Consider the following 11,461-nt stretch of genomic DNA (forward strand, 5'->3'; position numbering starts at 1 on the left):
AAAATCCTTTTCCAATGCCGAGTGGGGGATGAAAAGGGGGAGGGAAGAAATTAAACCCTCTTCTGCCTCAGTTTCCCCACAAAGCATGCTCAGAGAGTTCTGTCTCCCTTCTGTCAGCCTTAAGACGTTCCACAGAATCTGTTTGGACATTTAAAGACTCAAGAGGGTGGCTTGTTTTGTTTTGAAACTGTCCTTGTTGTTTTCAATGTTAAGTTTTACATCTTTTTTGTTAAAAATAAACAGGTGAAATGTAGGGGTCTCCTCCCCCTGCCATGTAGCCCTGGGAGAGGGGCCCTGAGGGGACAGACATGGGGTTTGCCTGCCCCTGCTCAGCCTCGTTCCCATTGGTTGGTTTGTGTTCCCTGCGCGGGCAGAAGGACTCTTGGTCCGGTGACTGGAGGAGTTCCTCGGCAGAGCCCCGGCCATGCGGCTGGAGAAATAAACATCTCTGAAACAGCTATCAAGAATCTGTCTATAGATATTTCTTTTCCACGGCCTCCTGGTTTGATACGTCATGTTACAGTATCCCCGCTGTAACAAGTACACACACTACAATGATTACAATGACTGCCACAAAAGCATTTTGTATCAGTCTCCAGTTTGGTAGCCATGAAGTAAGCCAATGCCACCAAGAAGAATTTTCCTCTTTGTTCCACTCTTCTACTGCTCTTTCTATTGAGGTGATTCCTGACTGTTAGACTTCAAACCCATCATTGATGTAAGTGCAACACTCCTGTCCTATAACAACACATGTTCCTCCTTGGCTAGCAAGCAGATAATCTAAGGTCATGCGGTTCTGTAGAGCCACCATTCGTGTTTGTTAGGATGTGCTATTTAATACTTAAATAGCATCATTGCCATTTCTAATAATCTATTTAGCTTGTTAAACTCACAGGACAAGGTAGAGCACATGGGGCATAGTGTGAACTACAATCTTTTGCTTTCTGAAATCAAAGGGGTTTATTGCAGATCATCCTGCATTCCCTGGGTGGAAAATGTGCTCTCGGCCCTAACTCTTATTGTGGATTTTGCCAAAGTACCATGAGGGGAGGCATTAATATTGCTTGAAAACAGGAACTAAACCATCCTTTAAGAAGCCATTTATAGGCATTGTCTCTGCATACCCTATAGGTCCCATTCCCAGTACCAAACATCTGATTTCCTATTTTCCACTATTGTGCTACTGATTGAGTTAGGTCTTCTATATCTGATTCTTTTGTGTCCTCACTACCATTAGGCCAGGGACAGTCAGAGAGACTAGATATTGTGTCTTGGCATGGTGCAGATGAGAGAGTATTATGTGCCTGACAATTACCTGGCACACAGGTCCCACCGAGGAAGCTTGAGCACTGTAGTACAAGTAGTGACCAATCCTTGGTTGTTCTGGAATGCTTTATTGAAGTAGAGCAGTGAAGACATGCTGGGTGGCCTCTGTGCAGAACAACCCAGAATACTTTTACCACTCCACTCATGCAAATCAGAAAAAATCTTGAAAGGAAAAGCTTCTGCTCTGGTGCTGTGTGTAAAAAAACCCTAGACTTGCAGATCTATTCAATTTCTGTATCTAAGTAGAAAAATATCCAGAAGGCATTTTGTAGCAAATATTTTTAGTCACTCTGAACTGGGTTTTCATTTGAACAGTAACACTATGATATGAATAACTCAAGGAAAATAACAGACATCCTTGTTATTGTAACAGGATTTCTCTTGGCAGGTGAGCAACCCGAAGAATTCCTTTACAGTGAAGACGGAAGCAGAAGTCTAATGCAAACACTACAGTGTATTTAAATAATAAATACTTAACTTTACCACAAGGGAAATATTTTTGTTATAATAATTTTCACACTTCCTCTTGTATAACCAGCAAACTGAGTAACACCAAAGCTTGAGTGCCCAATTCTCTCCTAATTAGCAGTGGTGGTATGCAGTTACAAGTTCATTGACTTCAGTAAGCAGACATAAATGAAAGAGCTGAATATGTTTGGGGCAGTGAACCAAGTAGATTCACATATTTCAAAAGCCACATACAATGATTTTTATTAATATTGAAAAGCGTCCAATGGAATAATTTCCTGTCCTGAAGATATCAAATGCTCCTGTTGCAGCCTATGAAGGAGATCCTCCCCTATCTCTGTGAGATGCAGCGGGTCTTTCAGATTCTGGCTCTTAGGACTGAAAATATTTCAAGTGAGTACTTTATGACTAAGAGTAGGTTTGTCTGATGAGTCCAAAAACTACAGCCTTGTGGAACAGGGGCATCACGGACAGCAGTGTAGGCTTTTTCTGTCACCAGTGAAGTCTAGGGCTGGCACCATTTGTGATTCTCCCAGCAGTTTAGTGAATTGTACATAGCAAAGGGTATCAGTAAATAAAAGCATCAGTGAATCACAAAATTAATGCCATGAAAAGTAGTCTTGCTGAAGTGTAAGTAGCATGAACATCCATGTTGGAGTTAGTCACTGAGGCTCTCTTTGTACTCAGTGGAGAGGAAAAAAGAGTTTGGTTTGTCTCCTAAAGTAGGTTTCTGAAAAGGTTGGCTGAATTGTGACCCAAATATGCCTGGTCATTTAGGAGTATTGGGGCTGGTCTGTCTGATGTTTGGGAATAAGTCATGATGCTACATGTCTGAAGTTAGGTGAGTTGAACACAGCTGTAAAAGCCTCTCACATCCAAGCAAAACTGAAAATTTCCATTGGCTTACAGCCTTTCCCATCATAACTTAAATTACATGTATCTCACCTCAGTAGCTCCCACATTTTATTTTTAATCTGGAAATTGTGCCTTTGAGGATTGGTTGCATCTGTTTCTTTGAAGTTAACCTTTTGTTCCAAAGCATTTACAAACCCTCCCCTGTAACGGAATTAGAAGACATTCTGCTTGTGTTGCATTCCACTGTGGGGAACTGTGAGGAGTTCTTTTAGAACAGATGGTCTAGGATGAAATTAAGTAAAATGAGACAACATTGTACCTGAGAACCCTGTATTGGTAATGAAAAAAAGTTGCCTTACTAAAGAGGACTAGAAAAGACAGAAAATGAGGAAGGAAAATGGAGAAGGATGGGTGGGGGGGCAGAGAGGGGAGACAAAGAGAAAAAGCGGGCGTTACCACCAGGGGGTTGGGGAGTGCCATCGACATCCGAGCGGCAGAGGGTGTGTGCACGCTGCCTGCCGGAGAGCCTGTGCGGCTCTTCAGGCACGGCTCCCTCGGTGACGGGCAGCTGGACACGTGGTTAGTGGGGATCGGGCAGGAGGTGCACGACCCTGGACAGGATCGCAGTGGGGATCGCGGCAGTGGGCTGGATCGGAGGCAGGCAGGGTTGGATGCAGGTGGCTCAGGCAGGAACACAGGAATGAAGCAGGCAGGGCATTGGTCAGGGACACAGCAGGACACAGGCTACACACAAGGCTCGGAGGTCAGCTAGTTTCCCGCCAAGCGCCCAGCGAGAGGGAAGGCGAGTATGCGAGGACCAGCAAAGCAAGGGCCAGCGAGGGCAGAAGAGCCAGAAGGCAGGCTGGAGCCAGGGCAAAAGGGACAAAAAACAGGCTAGGGCCAGTGCAAAAAACAGACCTCAGCAGGCTTGAGCCAGAGCAAAAACACAAGACTCAAAAAGCCCTGACTCAAAAACGCCCCAAAAAGGCAAGACTCAAAAAGCCAAAGCCATAAAACCCCAGAGCTTGTGACGCAGTTATTTTTATGCCCCCTGACCCCTCCTAAAGTCCGCCTGCTGACAGGAGACCATTGGCCCAGTCCAGCCTTCCAATGCAGTCCGTTGATGGAGACCGTTTGCCATCTGATAGGAGAACTTCTCTGGAGGGTGCAGTGTCTTTGGTTCCTCTGCTGACTGCCAGTCCCATGTGAGACATGAAATGGTTACCGGGTGAAGTCTCCTCAGAGACAAGGACTTCCCCCATCTTCTTTTAGTTGCCTCCTGCAAGTGGCACACGTACTACCCCTCCTCCACATACCTCTGACAATCAGTGTGGAGACAAATGAAAATTAAATAGGCTCTTTACAGCTTAACAGGCATTTTGTGTGACTAAGTTACCTACTACCAGATGAACAAATACCAATTAAGTGACATCTGTCATAGAAAGACCCTAAACTCACTTCAGTTTCTTGACATAAAAAATGTGACTTTCTACTACCACTAGTGTACTTGGAATCTTTTAGAAGCAAGTTTAGATTTCTTAATTGAATGGTAAAATAGGAGGTGTCTAGAAGCCCTTTAAATCTGGCAAGCTTCACATAAGGCTTCAAATTTAGTGATGAATCTTCCCTTTTAGACATTCAGAAAGTAAAGGCTTTAATATTTTTTCCAGTCCCTTGTTTTGACATTTTGAAGAAAAATATTTATAGAATGTCCACATACAAAATCCAGGTAGTTATAACCACCATGCTAAAGTTAAAGAAGAGCCTTTGCTTAGGTTAAACACTAAGCATGTGAATAATACTAAAATTATTTGGCGATCCACTTACATAAGATGAGAAATTTGTGTACAAAACCAGTATGTGGACTACTGGATAGATTAATGTAATGAATGTATGAAATACATTATGGAGAAAATTTGAAATTAAATACTTAGGTGGGTTTAATATATATATCCAGACCTTTAGATTTCTCCTGCTTCCCCCATTTAGTAAGCTGGAGAAGCTTCCTGGTGGCCTTAAACTTCTAAAGCAAATTCTGGTTCTCATGGTCTTGTCTTAAACAGATACCTACAGGAGTACCTACTATATTTAGTACACAGAGAAAAGCATCACTGTACCCAAAGGAACTGGGTGGTTGGTTCTGGGAAGAGTGCTTTGTTCTAGAATTCCTTATACATTGAAAGATAGGTGGAATAATTTGATTCGACCATTTTTGTTGCTCAGGTACTTAAATTCAGGTGGATGTGAGTACCATGTTTTGTGCTGGACAATTCAGCATTGTCAGGTGTCAGGGAATGCGACTCATTACCATCAGGTTGATGCCTTAAGTTTTAACTTTCATATTTTTCAAATCCTGTACTTTCTAGTGTGTAACTCTGAAGTTTCTTGTGGCCTGTTAACTACTGTTCTCTCATGCTGTTTAGACATAACAAACCTCTCTAGGTTTCCACATCAAGTACACCAGGCCCCAACATGTGTAAACAAAAATCCTCTGAAGTGGGGTAAACTTGGGGTAATTACATTATGAACTGAGGTTATAATTGGACAATTAACCCTGATATGCAAATGTACCAAATTTATAAAAGCGTGAAGAACTCATGACCCAGGGTCCATCTTGGGTGTAGCCTTTTGACTGCCCAAGGAGTACCTTGAAGGCCCGTCAAATAAATACCTACCTTTATTCCCTTATTCTTTTCTAGTCCCTGTTTTTAGGTGGCCATCTCAGGCATCAAGGTAAACTGCTAACCTTGAACAGAGAACTATCCTTAAATGAGTACTAATGTATCAAAAGTTTATGGCAGGTTGGAATGGTTGGGGTTTTTTTTAAACCCTGGAGCATAACACAACTTTGCAGTCATACATAATAAAACTTTGTCCAAGAAATCTCAGAAGGACACTGCAGCCAGTCTTGCAGTATAAATATTTTTACAGTTCAAAGGAAAATTGCAGTATGGTAGAAACACACATATATATTGACATATGTATATTTATGTACACATTTGTATAAAAGAAAATATATTCAATCTGGATATAAACCCAGTTTGGGATAAAAGATGTTTTAAGTCTGTATGCACAAAACTAGCTGTACTGCATTGCAGGTGAGGGTTAGTAATTACTGGGTTCCAATGGGACTACTGTTTACAAACACAAGAAAGAAAAGAAACAGTATTCTGCTGTGCTATACTCAATCAAATGAAATAAAAACAAATGGAGACCCAAGGGTAACCTAGTTTTAAACTGTAGCAAAGGAAAATATTAAAAAACCCATCTGATAACTCCAATAGGCTTTTGTGAGTCAAAATACTGAAGTCCAGGACATCTTTTATGCACAAAGACAACTGGTGAGAATTTGGTCCTGGTAGCATCAATATTTTGCCCTGTGAGTTTAAGAATAAAAAGAAAAGATACTTAAAAAATATGCAATATTTGAAGTTGTTAAAGTCTATTAAAATACATTTGTAATGACTTATATATTCAGGGAGCCTCCCCTGAATTTTTCTGAATAAGAAAAACATTAGACCAGAACTTTCCTAATTTTAGGATCTGGATACATCTTCTTTCTGCAGTACAATGTGCAGCTGGCTTTAAATAAGAGTGTATCTATAGAAAGCAGTCTGGCTGTGAAAGGAGAAAGGAACTATAACAGAACTCTGTTGCCATTGCTAAAGTCATGTTACAAAGCTTTTCCTTGCAGGGAGGTGGATCCTGTGTTTTCTATTCCATAGTATCCACAGCAGGGGTTAAGCTTTAGGTTTGGAACATGGCTGGTAGTAGCTCCTACTTTTGGTTTGTGGAATTCATTTCAAGGTGTCTTTTTGTGAGAGACTGAAATGTTATGGCTAAGGGCTTAAATATTCTCATGCAGGACTTCTTGCTCTTTATGGCAAAACTGTATAAAGAAACTGCAACCACCAAAGTCCACCCCTTCCTGAATATGCCTCCTGACCAGAACTTTGGACTGTGAGTTAAGATGCCTAAGTATTACCACAGGCCTGGGCCCTAGGGTATATCACCGTGTCCTGCAGCCATAGGGAGGAGGAGGAGGAGAGAAGATCCAGCAGGCAGGAATTGTGCAGTAAGATTGCTTCATTTAATTATTTTACAAACTCTTTTATAGACTTTTTTCTTCATAGTCTAATTGGACAAAGGATCAGCCACCCCTGGGGGTGATTGGCTAAACTCCTAAAACATCCATTGTCAAAATGGATAAACAAGACTTTTCAAAGTTGCAGGTGGCTTGGTTGTTACATACTCTGCTACCTCTTCTGTGAGAGAGAAAAGTCTCTCACGGGCTTAGAAAATAGTAAGAAAATCCTTGCTAGCAGCATTTTTGTATCTACAATTCCCCCTTTTTATTTGATAAGAGAACAACTCTACTATTAATCCTAAGTAGAAATTTACATCAGTTATTAATTCTAATATATCCTTAAGGCTTTAACTATCTGACTCCATAACAAGAAATTTAAAGTTCAGTCTCTGCTTGTGGAAGGACCATCACAGTCTCTGCTTGTAGAAGGACCATCTGCCTGATGGTTGACATCCTGGTCATCATCACAAGAGTCATTAGGCTGATGATCTACATTCTGGTCACCATTTGGATGGTTGGCATTCAGGTCATCATTTGGAGGTTGCCTGTTCTGCCTCTGGTGCCGTAGGTCAGGGTGAACACATTTTGAAGGTAGCCACCGTACCCCAGTATCTGTGGAAATGCAAGCATACCCATGACCCCAAATGATAAGCTCATGTGGGCCTTCCCACTGGTTAGTGAGTAAATTCCATACCCAGACTTTTGCCCGGGGCAGTTGTCTCTCGCCTGCAGACTGCAATGAGAGGAAATGATTCAGAATAACAGGATTATTTGAATTTTGTGGTACTGTAAGGTGATTAATTGTATACAAAGCTTTTCTAGTCGGCTTCAGTAACCAAATGCAAAGGTTCCTGTGAGAATCATTGAAAAGCCATGGTAACAGCCCTTAATTCAACTAACTAAGCAAAGTCTGACTCAGATTGATGTGTTAATGAACCACCACAAAGGTAGTGTAGGATACCGTGCGCCCTTACGCACAGTGACCCCTGCTAAAAATTTGTCCCGATCCGTACGCCCCAAGGTGCCAACACGTCCCGTCCCCAAAGGTTAAGGGAAGTGGTAGCAACATAAGGCCTAATTGTAGCTGTGGGCTCCTCTGAGTCCTTCACCACCACAAGCCGTTCGCTTAAATAGCTCTGTGTGGTTCCTCCTAATCCTGCGATGGCCAATCCCACCGGGGCTAAAGGCCATGAGGGAGGCCACGCAGAGAAGGAGATGATCGTTACATCAGCACCTGTATCAATCAAACCTTGAAGCTGAGTCTGGGGCAGATGGGCGTTTGGCAGGATCAGGGTACATGTCATCTGTGGCCTTTGGTCAGAGATGTCTGCAGTCCAGAAGGCCTGCGGAAGTCCCGTAGATCCACTGCCGTCATCTTTGTGAGTTTGTTGCTCTATCCTGGGGACACAAGACTTAAAAGGCACTAATTTAGCAAGGTAGGTCTTTTCAGGAATAGTTACAGGGGGTTTTTGCGTGGAGACCATAGCGCAAATCTGACCTTTAAAGTCAGCGTCAATAACTCCTGAGTGCACTAAGATTCCTTGATGGCCAACGTCAGGTTTTCCCACCAGCATCGCACTGGATACCTGGGCTAAGGGTCCATATGCATCCAAGGGAACTTTATAAATACCGCTAGAGTCTAAGACGACTGCAGCTGCGGTGTAGACATCAAAACCGTCTGATCCATGGGTGCTGTCTGATCCCTGGGTGCTGTCTCTAGGGTGGCTGGGTAAGCCTGTGCCTGTACCTGTGCCACTCTCTGGGGGAGCGACTGCATCAGAGAGCAATTCCCCCTCCTTACACCCCAGCGGAAGTTTCCCAACAAAGGCCAACCATTGGCCTGAGTCTGGGATCTACAATACTCCGAGCAATGCCCTGGCCTGCCACACCCCTTGCACTGGGGGATCGCTGTGTTCTCTTTTTGGCTCGGCTTAGGCTGCTTCCGTTTTTTCGCCTGTTTTGGTTGCTTTGGTTCACGACCAGAAGATGCATGAACAGGCTGCAGGAACGCAGCCAAAGCAGACCTTTTCTGGTTCCCAGATCCCACCTTAGCACAGGTTTCAACCATGTCTGTTACCTCAGGATCCCCTGGTAAGGCATCTATGATTTTTCTGCACTCCTCGTTTGCATTATCTCTCACTAACTGCCTTAACAACAATTGTCTTAACCCGTCATCCTCAACCTGCTTCTCGAGAGAAGCAGCAACTTTCTCTACAAAAGAGAGGAATGACTCTGATTTCCCTTGAACTATTTCAGTATATCGCTTTCTGGGTGCTGACAACTCTATGGTTTTCAACAGGGCAGCCATGCCGACCTGTGTAGCTTTCTGCAGGACACTAGAGGACAAAGTACCCTGTAGACTGGGATGAGAGAAGGGACCAGTCCCCATCAAAGCCTCCATTCCCACTGTCCATCTAGGATCAGCAGCAGGGAGCTGCATATTCCCTAATGCAGTCTTGTCGGCCAGCTTTCTCCAGGTTTTCTCAAAAACTGTAAATTGTACAGGTTGAAATAGAATTTGACCTAAGTGTCTGATATCAAATGGAGCAAGTAAATCTGTATTTATCACCCTTATTATCTGCATAACCTCAGCATAACCTAGCCCATATTGTGCCACCTTGGATTGGAGGTCCTGGGCAACTTTCCAAGCAATTACCTCATGCTTATCATGCTCGCCTGAATTTGGGAGAGCCTTATACACTGGGAAAGCTTGGATCTCTTTTGGGGAACCAGTACCATCCTGAACTTCTGGCACAGCCTGTGGATGGAGTGTAACAGCTTCCCGATTACCCCCAGAATCCTCAAATCTACTTGACATTCCAAGTGTTTCCAATAACCTCCAGTCACCCTCCTCCAATGCTCGCATTTTAACTGACTCTAAGAAGCGATTGTAGTGGGTCGGACGCACTGTTACCGTGCAGTCCTGAAAGGTCCAGGGGTGAGACAAGTGCAGCCTTTTCCTTCGCCGCACGGCTACAGCCGCCTTACAGCACAGACTACAGCTGGCTGCGCTGCAGTTTGAACAGCAGCTTCTTTACGGGATGCCGTCTCGGCCAGTCCCAACTGAACCAGTACTGGAGCTGCTGCCGCCATCTCTGGGGCTACAGCCGCGCCCGGCACCGCGCTCATCTCTTGCTCCGCAGCAGCGTTCGGCACCGTCGCTGGCCCTTGCACTGCAGCCGCATCCGGCACCGCCGCTGGCCCTTGCTCCGCGGCCGCACTCGGTGCCGCTGCGGAAACCGCTGCTGCTTCTCGCTCCCCGGCCGTGTTCGGTGCCGCTGCCCCCTGCTGCCGCCACTTCTGGGTTTTCCCGTGGCAGCGCCACTTCCGGGTTCACCACCGGCCATGCAGCTCCTTGGTTTGGAGCTGCGTCTCCTGTGGGTGGCGCGGGCGGTGCTGGCGGCACAGGCCTGGCGCACCCCGCACCGCAGGGTGCCTCTGTTATCTGCAGCAGTTGTTTTTGCAGGCTGACCAATTCTCCCAGCTGCCGGGATATGTTCGGTAACTCTGTCAGCAAAGACAGATGTTGTATTAAAAGGCCGATGGCTCGGTTCTGCAGCGGTGCAGAACAGTCCAGCGCCAAGGAGGGCAGCGGACCACACCCAGGCAGTCTCGGAGCAGGCACGCCTGGCGCTACGCCGGCTAAGAAGGGACATCCGAGCCATTTTGGCTCTGTTGGTGCATAGGCAACCGGGCTAGGAGCCGCTCTGGGGGTCCAATTCGCTAAGCCGCTAATTCGCAGCCCTGGATAAGCAGTGGCCGCCGCCGAGCTGAGCGGTAAGGCAGGCTGTGCGCCCTCCCGCTGCCCTGACCCCCCCCGCCTCTGCCGGTGCGGGTCCCTGGTGGCCTCAGAGTCCTGCGATTGTGCAGGGTGAGCCGGCGCAGGCTCTGCCTGTGGAGCCGGGGGGTTTTTTCCAGATCCACCATCATTTGCCCCGGAAGGCCGTTCAGCAGGGTCCTCCTCGGACATTCCTCCGTCACTCATCACCGAAATAGGTGAGCCAGCCCTGCTGCCACAGTCAAGGTCTGTCAGCAGAATAAATAACGAACGCCAGGTCTGGTATAATTCTAACACTGATGGGCCCCCAGATGGGAGTTCGTGCCAGACAGCACAGCCGAGTTCCTGCCATAAGGCAAAGTCCAGGGCAGTATCTCTGTCCATGGAAATCCCTTTTAAGGTAGCCCAATCTAATAATTCCCGAAATGAGTTCTCAGGAATGGAGGTTTGCAATATGCTAAACACACCTTTCCATACCAGTACCACAGGGTCGGTTTGTGAGCCGCTGTTCGCCATTTCTCAGTCCTGTTGGACCTCTCGGTCCCGGGGGGGGGGGAACGGAAACAGTGTACCTCTAGAGAAATTCGGCTTGGCTCGCAGCAGTAGGACACGTCAGAGAGTGCAGATCACGTCGGGCAGCACCAAATATTACCGCAGGCCTGGGCCCTAGGGTGTATCACCGTGTCCTGCAGCCATAGGGAGGAGGAGGAGAGAAGATCCAGCAGGCAGGAATTGTGCAGTAAGATTGCTTCATTTAATTATTTTACAAACTCTTTTATAGACTTTTTTCTTCATAGTCTAATTGGACAAAGGATCAGCCACCCCTGGGGGTGATTGGCTAAACTCCTAAAACATCCATTGTCAAAATATTTTTCTACTATACCATAAACAGGACTTTTCAAGGTTGCAGGTGGCTTGGTTGTTTACATACTCTGCTACCTCTTCTG

This window comes from Coloeus monedula (genome assembly GCF_965178545.1).
Source record: "Coloeus monedula genome assembly, chromosome: 6".
Lineage (NCBI taxonomy): Eukaryota > Metazoa > Chordata > Aves > Passeriformes > Corvidae > Coloeus > Coloeus monedula.